Here is an 8,764-nt window from a genome sequence, read left to right as displayed (position 1 = left end):
TTACCACCCCAGGGCCACCGGTAAAACAACCACCACGCCGGATGGCAAAAGACAAGCAGACCGCAGCAGACCAGCAGGTACAGCAAAGCCTGGAGTCTGGGGTAGCTCAGCCCAGCAACAGTAGCTGGGCTGCACCAATTGTCATGGTGAAAAAGAAAGACCAGAGCCCCCGACTATGTGTCGATTACAGCTCTCTAAATGAACGCACTATTAAAGATGCTTATCCGCTACCGCGCATCCAGGACACCCTGGACACACTGTCCACCGCCAGCTACTTCAGCACATTGGACTTGACATCCGGGTACTGGCAGGTGGAGATGACTCCCAGGGCTCGCAAAGCTGCTGCATTTTGCACACGCAAGGGGCTGTTTGAGTGGAATGTGATGTCTTTCAGACTTTGCAATGCACCAGCCACGTTCCAAAGATTAATGGATCGTGTTCTGGTCGGACTGCAGTGGAAGATATGCTTGGTGTACCTTGATGACATCATCATTCTGGGACGAGACTGCACTCAAATGCTGGAGCGGTTGGAACAGGTGTTTATCAGACTCCGGGAAGCTAAGCTAAAGCTAAAACCATCCAAGTGCTGTCTTTTTCAGGAGCGGGTAGTTTACCTGGGGCACATTGTCTCTGCAGAAGGCATTGCCACAGACCCAGAGAAGGTTCAGCAAGTGAAGGAGTGGCCCACACCTCAAAATGTCTCAGAAGTGCGGCAGTTTGTTGGCCTGGCTTCTTACTACCGCTGGTTTGTTGAAAATTTTGCCACCATTGCCAAGCCACTTCACGAGCTCACCAAAAAGTATACATGGTTCAACTGGACACCTGAATGCCAGGGGGCATTCGAGGAACTGAAAAGTCAACTGACTTCAGCTCCTGTATTGGGCTATCCCCGTGACCATGGTGAATTCTTCCTCGACACAGATGCCAGTGACTGTGGGATAGGGGCAGTTCTCTCCCAGATACAAGGGGGGGAAGAGAGAGTTCTAGCTTATGGTAGCAGAAGACTGTCCGCCACAGAGCGAAATTATTGCACCACCAGACGTGAGCTCTTGGCAGTATTTGATTTCACTTCCCACTTCAGACAGTACCTGCTTGGTTGGACATTCACCATCAGGACTGATCACAGTAGCCTGCGTTGGTTGACCAGACTGAGAGAGCCAGAGGGGCAGCTGGCTCGTTGGCTTGAGAAGCTGGCTGAGTATGACTTCTGTGTTATCCATCGGCCTGGGAAGAATCATCAGAATGCAGACGCACTCTCCAGGAAACCCTGTGGTAGGGCGTGTCCCTGCACAAAGCCAGATTCTGATCTTGATCACATTCGACGTCAGCATAAAGGGGTGCAATGTACAATGGTTGATGACACACCTGAGGATCTAACACCCGCAGGGCAACCACTAGTGGGGGTAATGGGCCCCAACATTAACACCTGCCCTGCCTCAGCTCATCCAAGTGTTCACCGGGTGAGTGAGGCCACTAACACCAATTTGTTCTGCGGTTGGACTCAAGAGCAACTTAAAGCTGCACAAAAGACTGACACAGACATAGCACCGGTGTGGAGGTGGAAGGAGGAAGGCAGCAGTCGACCACCCTGGACTGACATCGCAGCCCATAGCCCTGCCACCAAGGCCTACTGGGCACAGTGGAAAAGACTGTATTTGAAGGATGGGGTTCTGCTGAGGAAATTCTACAGCAGTGAGGGGAAAGTATTTTACCCACAGGTTTTGGTGCCTCGCACATTTCGTAACTCTGTGATGGGACAATTACACGAGGGTGTGGTTGGTGGTCACTTCGGAGCAGAAAAGACCCTAGCGCGCCTCAAAGCTAGGTATTACTGGTACAACATGAGAGATGATGTGACTCTGTGGTGCCGCACTTGCACCAGTTGTGCTGCGAAAGCTCCCCCCAAGAAAACACCCCAGGCAGCCATGGGCACAGTGCGAGTTGGTGCTCCCATGGAGAGAATCGCAGTTGATTTGATGTGGCCCTTGAATGAGACAGAGAGACACAACCGCTTCATCCTGGTTGTGCAGGACTACTTCAGTAAATGGGTTGAAGCTTATCCAGTCCCCAATGAGCAGGCATCAACAGTGGCCGAGAAGATTGTTTCTGAATGGGTGTGCAGGTACGGAGCTCCACAGTCTCTGCACAGCGACCAGGGCACTAACTTTGAGTCAGCTGTTTTCCAGGGGATGTGTGAACTCCTTGGAATTGAAAAGACTCGTACTACTCCGTTTCATCCCCAGTCTGATGGGCAGGTAGAGCGTTTTAATGCCACTCTACAGAAAATACTTGCCACCACGTCTGAGAGATGTCACTGGGACTGGGATGTAATGATCCCATATGCTGTCATGGCCTATCGTGCGACCAAGCACAGTTCCACAGGCTTGACCCCGAACATGATGCTTTTTGGGCGGGAGATCATGGAGCCTGTTGATCTAGTTGCAGGCCCTCTGCCAGACGACAGCAGCATTGATACTGCCCCCAATATGTCCTGCAGCTCAGGGAACGGTTGGAGCTCGCCCACCGGTTGGCAAGGGAAGGCCTGGGCAAAGTTGTTGAGCGTGCAAAGCGGCAGTGCGACAAAAACATCTGTCAACGGCAGTATGACGTTGGCGCTGCAGTATGGTACCTGATTAAAGGCACCAAGAGAGTGAAAGCCAAAGTGCAGAAGTTCCTACCTGCCTATGAGGGCCCTTACTTTGTTGTGGCCCTGCTGGACGACTTAGTCTACCGTATTCAGAAGAGTCCAAGGTCCAACGCTAAAGTTGTCCATCACGACAAGCTAAAGCCTTACCACTCCAGGACTCCGCTGGACAACAGCTGGGTCTTCCACGTCCTGGGCATGCTGGCCCCGGTCGAGGTGCCGCCCCCTTCGTTTGATGCAGACACGTCAGATGCAGACATCAGTCCCTTCAGTCTCTGGGATGATCCAACTGAGCCGGAGGATTCTGTGGTGGATGCTCTCAGTGGTTCCAGTTCTTCGCCGCCAGCCTCACCAAGCAACAGCTGGCCTCATGACCACTCTGTTCAGCCTTGCGTGGACCAGCCTCACGACCCACCTGCTGCCGGGGGCCCTATTGGTGGTTCCCTTCCGAACTCTGTCCCTTCTTCGAGACCTTCCAGGTATGTAGAGCACCAGACTGGTTGGGTGACTGGGTGAGTCACTAAGTAAAAAAAAAAAGAAAAAAAAAGTGTTCCAAAATAATGTTGTGAATCTTTATGAAGGTTTAACCTAAAGTATTTAGAAGCTAAAGGCTTATTTTGGTTATTATTTTTTTTTTAGTGTTGAAGCTAAATTTTGAGTAATGTAGACGCTGAGGAGCTGTATGTTGCTGTTTTCACCTCTTGTGCATAAGTACCTGCTTGATGGAAAGGAGGAAGAATTTGATTTGGGTTTTTCCCATTTAAGACTGGGATGCTGGCTAATTATTTCCTTTTGGGGGGGTGGGCACCCTAAATGCATAGAATAACCCCACCACGACATAAAATTAATTGTTGCTTGCCATATTATCCTCTTGGAATGTGTGCACTTGTTGAGCTATGGACATTGTCGCACAGTTGTAAGACTGAAGGATGTGCAGCTTGCTGTTATGACCATTTTGTAGACATTCTCCATCTACCACAAGGTGCCCTCCCCAAAGACTCAGCCCTTTGAAGGCTGTCAGCAGGGGACAAGGGTCGTAATGGGGATTGTTTTGGGATATAATGTTCTGTATTTCTTTTTTTTAGTATTGTAAGTGTGCTGGAATGATGTTAAGGGCCTACTCATTATCCAGAGTGGGGGTAGTGTTACAGGCTTAGCCTGTCTCTTTAAGAGGTTGGCCTTATGGGTAATGTATGCATCTGTGTAGCATTATGGGAAATGAAGTGCTCTTGAGCCTCTCCTCCGTTAAGCAGTGTGCGTGTTATGAGCGGGACCGGAGCAGCAGGTTTTGTTCTCCTCTCTCTCTCGGCATCGGCGATGTATGTGCATGCCCAGCCTGCAGCGGTCAACTGCACGAGTGTTCACTGGCCTGGGAAAGTTACGGCTAGTATCAGCCTGAAGCTGTGGGGTGTCTGTGTTACTTGAAGTTTGAGAATAAAAGTTCAAGTTCAAGTGAGTAGCTGCGTCGTGCATGTAAGTCTGTCGGCCTCTCCCACATCAGAGTTAACCTGACCAACAAGCCAGTTACCAGCTGCAACGAGCCACGGATAAGCATACCAACCAGAGGTCTCTCTACCTCGGTTCACGACCAGGATCTGGAGGAAGGTAACAACTGATAAACTAACATAAACCACAATAACAACATTTAAAACCTCAAAACCCTGAAATCCCATGGCACATTGCATCACAGCATCCACTGTTTATTGGTTAGCTAAAATGACTAATTTCTCCAAAAATATTTGTCCTACCAACTTCCCGTTCTCACAGCATTCATCCTTGTCCCAAAATACATAAGCATGCCAAATGGCAAATGTCAGCTCTCCCCGGTTTGTGCGTGATCGAAGCCATACACATGTACGTACACACACACACATACATACAGAGGCCACATGGCTTTTATATATATATATTTTATTATTATTATTATTTATGTATTTATTTTTTACATCACAAACTACATTGCAACTTCATATCACACACTGATGCAAAATGTGCACAACCGAAAGGCCCAATACCTTTGAACATAGCTTGACATTAACAGTGTCATATTATTATGTGTGGATTGTGTAATATGTGTTTGTGTGCATGAGAGAGAGAAACAGAGAGAGACCTTAACACCTGCAGCATTACACCTTTAGACCTCATTAAACTTTGCTTTAGGAGGTCTAAGGTGCAAACACATTCTAGTTATTTCATGTCATATCTGGTTGCATCAATGTATCAAATGTCACTGCATCCACCACACTATGGAACATTCCTGGGTCCTAAATCTACCACCCAGGCAGAAAACCAGTTCATGTTCAACTCATGAAAATAGCCATCTATCTGCCACAGCTAGGTGAAACATGGGCATCTCCTTGTTCAGTTTCACTTTAATTTAATTCAATTCATTTAATTTATATAGCACCAAATCACAACAAAGCAGCCTCAAGGCGCTTAACACAAGTAAAGTCGAACCTCACCAACCCCTAGAGCAAGCACACAGACGACTCACTGCCTCCCGAAAAACCGAACCATTTACTGCCTCCCGAAAAAACGAACAACTCACTGCCCCCTGAAAAAATGAGCAACTCACTGCCCCCCGAAAAAACGAGCAACTCACTGCCCCCGAAAAAACGAGCAACTCATTGCCCCCCGAAAAAACGAGCAACTCACCAGCTCATCTACAAAATAATATACAGGTGCACACAGACCCAGAACAGCAGGAACTAGAAGAGGAATTGGCAAATAAGATTGAAGAAACAAGAAAATGGACATGAAAGAGCGCCCAAAGCTGACTAAACTAAAGGAGAATAAAAAATTCAAAAATATCCTTCAAAAAGTTAACATAGGACTGACCAAACTGGTCCCAAAAGGAGCCACATTGACAGAGTTAAACTCTGTAAATTATGGAGCGGCATGGTACATACAAAGTAAATTAGCCCCACAAGATTTGGAGAGAAACAGTACCACAAATAAGAAAAAGAATACCATGCCACGATGGAAAAAGAAATTACAACAAAAAAATCAGCTGCCTAAGAGCAGAGATCTCCCAAATGGCCACATTTTTGGGAAACAAGAACCACAAAAAGAATCTTCTTAAAAAAATAAATCGCATTAAAAGAAAATACAATGTTGAAGACAAACTGCTAGGTGGAAGGCTTGCTGAACATCAAGCCTTAGTAAAAGCTTTCGCAGCACAAATTAGGAACAAAGACAAGAAAATACAAGCAAAACAGATAAACTATTTGCAGCAAACCCCAGACTAGTGTACAGAAAGCTGGCAAACAACACAATAGAAGTACAACAGCCACCTGAGAGAGAGGAAATTGAAAAATTCTGGAGACCACTCTTTGAAGACCCAAAACAACACCAAGAGGCTGAGTGGATTGAAAAAATACAACAGAAAAACAAAGACAAACAACAAATGCCAGCAATTGTAATCAATGAAGAAGAGATCAGAAAGAAAATGAGTGAATACAGTAACTTCAAGGCACCTGGCATTGACAAAATCCCAAATTTTTGGCTGAAAAGACTGACAGCATTACACCAACATTATGCTGTGGTTTTCACAAAAATATTGAACGAAGAAGAGGACACACCAGACTGGCTAACGACAGGGAACACAAGCCTAATTCCAAAGACCAAGGATACACAGCTTCCCAACAAGTACAGACCCATCTGCTGCCTAACAACAACGTACAAATGGCTGACAGGAATCATAACTGATGCCATTTATGAACATCTTGACACTGGTGGCTACCTGGAAAATGAACATAAAGGATGTTCCAAAAAAAGATTAGGGGCTAAAGACCAGTTACTGACAGACAAAGTTATCCTGGAAGACTGCAAAACAAGGCAGAGGAACCTCAGCATGGCTTGGATTGATTACAAAAAGGCGTTTGACAGTGTACCACACTCCTGGATCATGAGGTGCTTAGAACTCTACAACATCAATGAGGAAATAAGATATTTCCTGAGAACACAAATGAACAAGTGGAACACCACCATCACCCTCAATCACACAGAGGGACAAATAACAATCCCAGACGTACGAGTTCAGAGAGGGATACTTCAGGGAGACAGCCTTTCACCTCTCTTATTCTGCTTAATCATGGACCCGCTCAGCAAGATCCTGAAGGACCAAGACATCGGATATGACTTAAGTAAAGACAAAGGAAAGGAAAACCAAAAACTTGTGAACCATCTGTTGTTCATGGACGATTTGAAAATCTATGCCAACACAAAAAACAGACTCACTCAGCTCATGGAAACTGCCCATAAGTTCTCAAAAGACATTGGCATGGAATTTGGACTGGATAAATGCTCAAAATGCACAATGACAAAAGGAAAAAAGACAAAAACCGAAAACATACAATTGGATGAAGGGAGCTACATTGAAGATCTGGCTGCAGACTCCACATACAAATACTTGGGAATTGAACAAAGTAATTCAATTGAGCACAAGAAAATGAGAACAAGAACAACAAAAGAATACCTAAACCGCTTAAAAAAGATCTGCAAAACACAGCTGACACCAAAAAATAAGATCACAGCCATAAACCAGTTTGCAATACCAGTGGTGACCTATGGGTTTGGCATAGTGAACTGGCCACAATGTGAGCTTAATAAATTGGACACAAAAACCCGGAAAATGCTCACCCTCCACAAAATCACATACAGAAATCAGTGCATGGACAGAATATATCTCCCTCGCAGAGAAGGCGGTATTGGTCTCACTGAAATCAACCAGGCCTACAGAGCATCGATAATAAGTATTGGACAGTACTTAAAGAGCTCTGAAGAAGAAATCGTAAAAACGGTCACACAACACCACGAGGCCATAACTGAATGGACCTCAATCACTAAACTGGCAAAAAACTTTGGTGGAGAACTTCTACAAGAGAGAAAAAGCAACAGTCTCATGCCTGCAACAAAACTTGCAAGACAAACCAGAGAACAATACAGCAAAAGAGAAGGAGAACATCGAGTGGAAAGATGGAAACAGCACAAAAGAGCCGGACGTTTCCAAGAAGAACTCGAAAAGGAATACATCGACAAAGTTGGATCAATGCAGTGGCTAAAAAATGGAAAACTTGGTTTTGATGGAGAAAGAATTCTGATTGGAGCACAAGATCAGGGACTTCTAACAAATGGCTTCAAAAAAATGGCAGGGATCTCACAGAATGATAAATGCCGATTCTGTCATACAGCTGTTGAGAGTGTAAACCATCTAACTTCAGCATGCCAGATCCTCATGGCAGATGGGCATTATACATCCAGACACAACAAGATCTGTCAATATCTCCACTGGAAGATCTGCAAGGAACTGGAGATGGAAGTCAAAGAACATGTCTGGGAGCACAAGCCAACACCAGTCTCATCCAACGGAAAAGTAACGATCTTCTACGACAAAGAGATCCCAGCAGGAAGACACATTGAAGGAGGTGCAATCAAACCTGATATTGTCATCTGGAACAAGCAAGAGAAAACAGCCAAAATCATTGATGTGACAGTCCCCAATGATTACCGCCTGAATCGAGCTGAAAGGGGAAAGATCTCGAAATACCAAGACCTGAAAAATGACCTAAGAACAACATGGTCATTGAAAGACATCAATATCATCCCAGTTGTGGTGGGAGCAACAGGCCTGATGAAGAAGAAGCTGAAGAAATACCTTGAGGCAATCCCCAGTCATCCAAGTGCACATGAGGTGCAGTTGTCTGCGATTAAGGGAACGATCACCATCTTGAAGAGAGCCCTCGGATACAATGCCAGATCTGATTAGGATAACTATAGAGCCTAGGGTGCAACTTTAGACCCCAGGTTTGGGGCCCATTGCATTCTACTAAAAAGACATCAAAGATAAATGAAAAACCAAACGACAGTCATAAGCAAAAACTCCCTTTGATGATATTGAGGAAGAAACCTCAAGCAGACCAGACTCAAAGGGGGGACCCACTGCATAGGCCATCCTACCAAAAAGGTTTACAGTACAGGACAAAACACAGAACAGAACCATTCTGTTCCAGTTGCTGGGATCTTCATCACACCCTAATAAACTCACCACATGGCCAAAATTGTGTAGCTGGCAGAGTAAAGGGTGTAAATGATGCTCATCATCTGTGACTCCCTAAGTAA

The 8,764-nt window shown here is 45.5% G+C and overlaps 1 long non-coding RNA gene across 1 annotated transcript; it reads right to left on the bottom strand.

The window, feature by feature from the left end:
* Window positions 1–5,033: 5,033 nt before the first annotated feature.
* Window positions 5,034–8,543, bottom strand: LOC117522615. Its single transcript, XR_004564258.1, has 2 exons — window positions 8,507–8,543; window positions 5,034–5,141 (listed from the first exon to the last, which is right to left on the bottom strand). It is a non-coding gene; the product is annotated as an uncharacterized LOC117522615 (long non-coding RNA).
* Window positions 8,544–8,764: the final 221 nt, after the last annotated feature.

Source organism: Thalassophryne amazonica, chromosome 12, assembly GCF_902500255.1.
Source record: "Thalassophryne amazonica chromosome 12, fThaAma1.1, whole genome shotgun sequence".
In the NCBI taxonomy this organism is placed as follows: Eukaryota; Metazoa; Chordata; class Actinopteri; order Batrachoidiformes; family Batrachoididae; genus Thalassophryne; species Thalassophryne amazonica.
The sequence above is the reverse complement of the archived record's forward strand: the minus strand, read 5'-3'. Positions and strand labels throughout refer to the sequence as shown.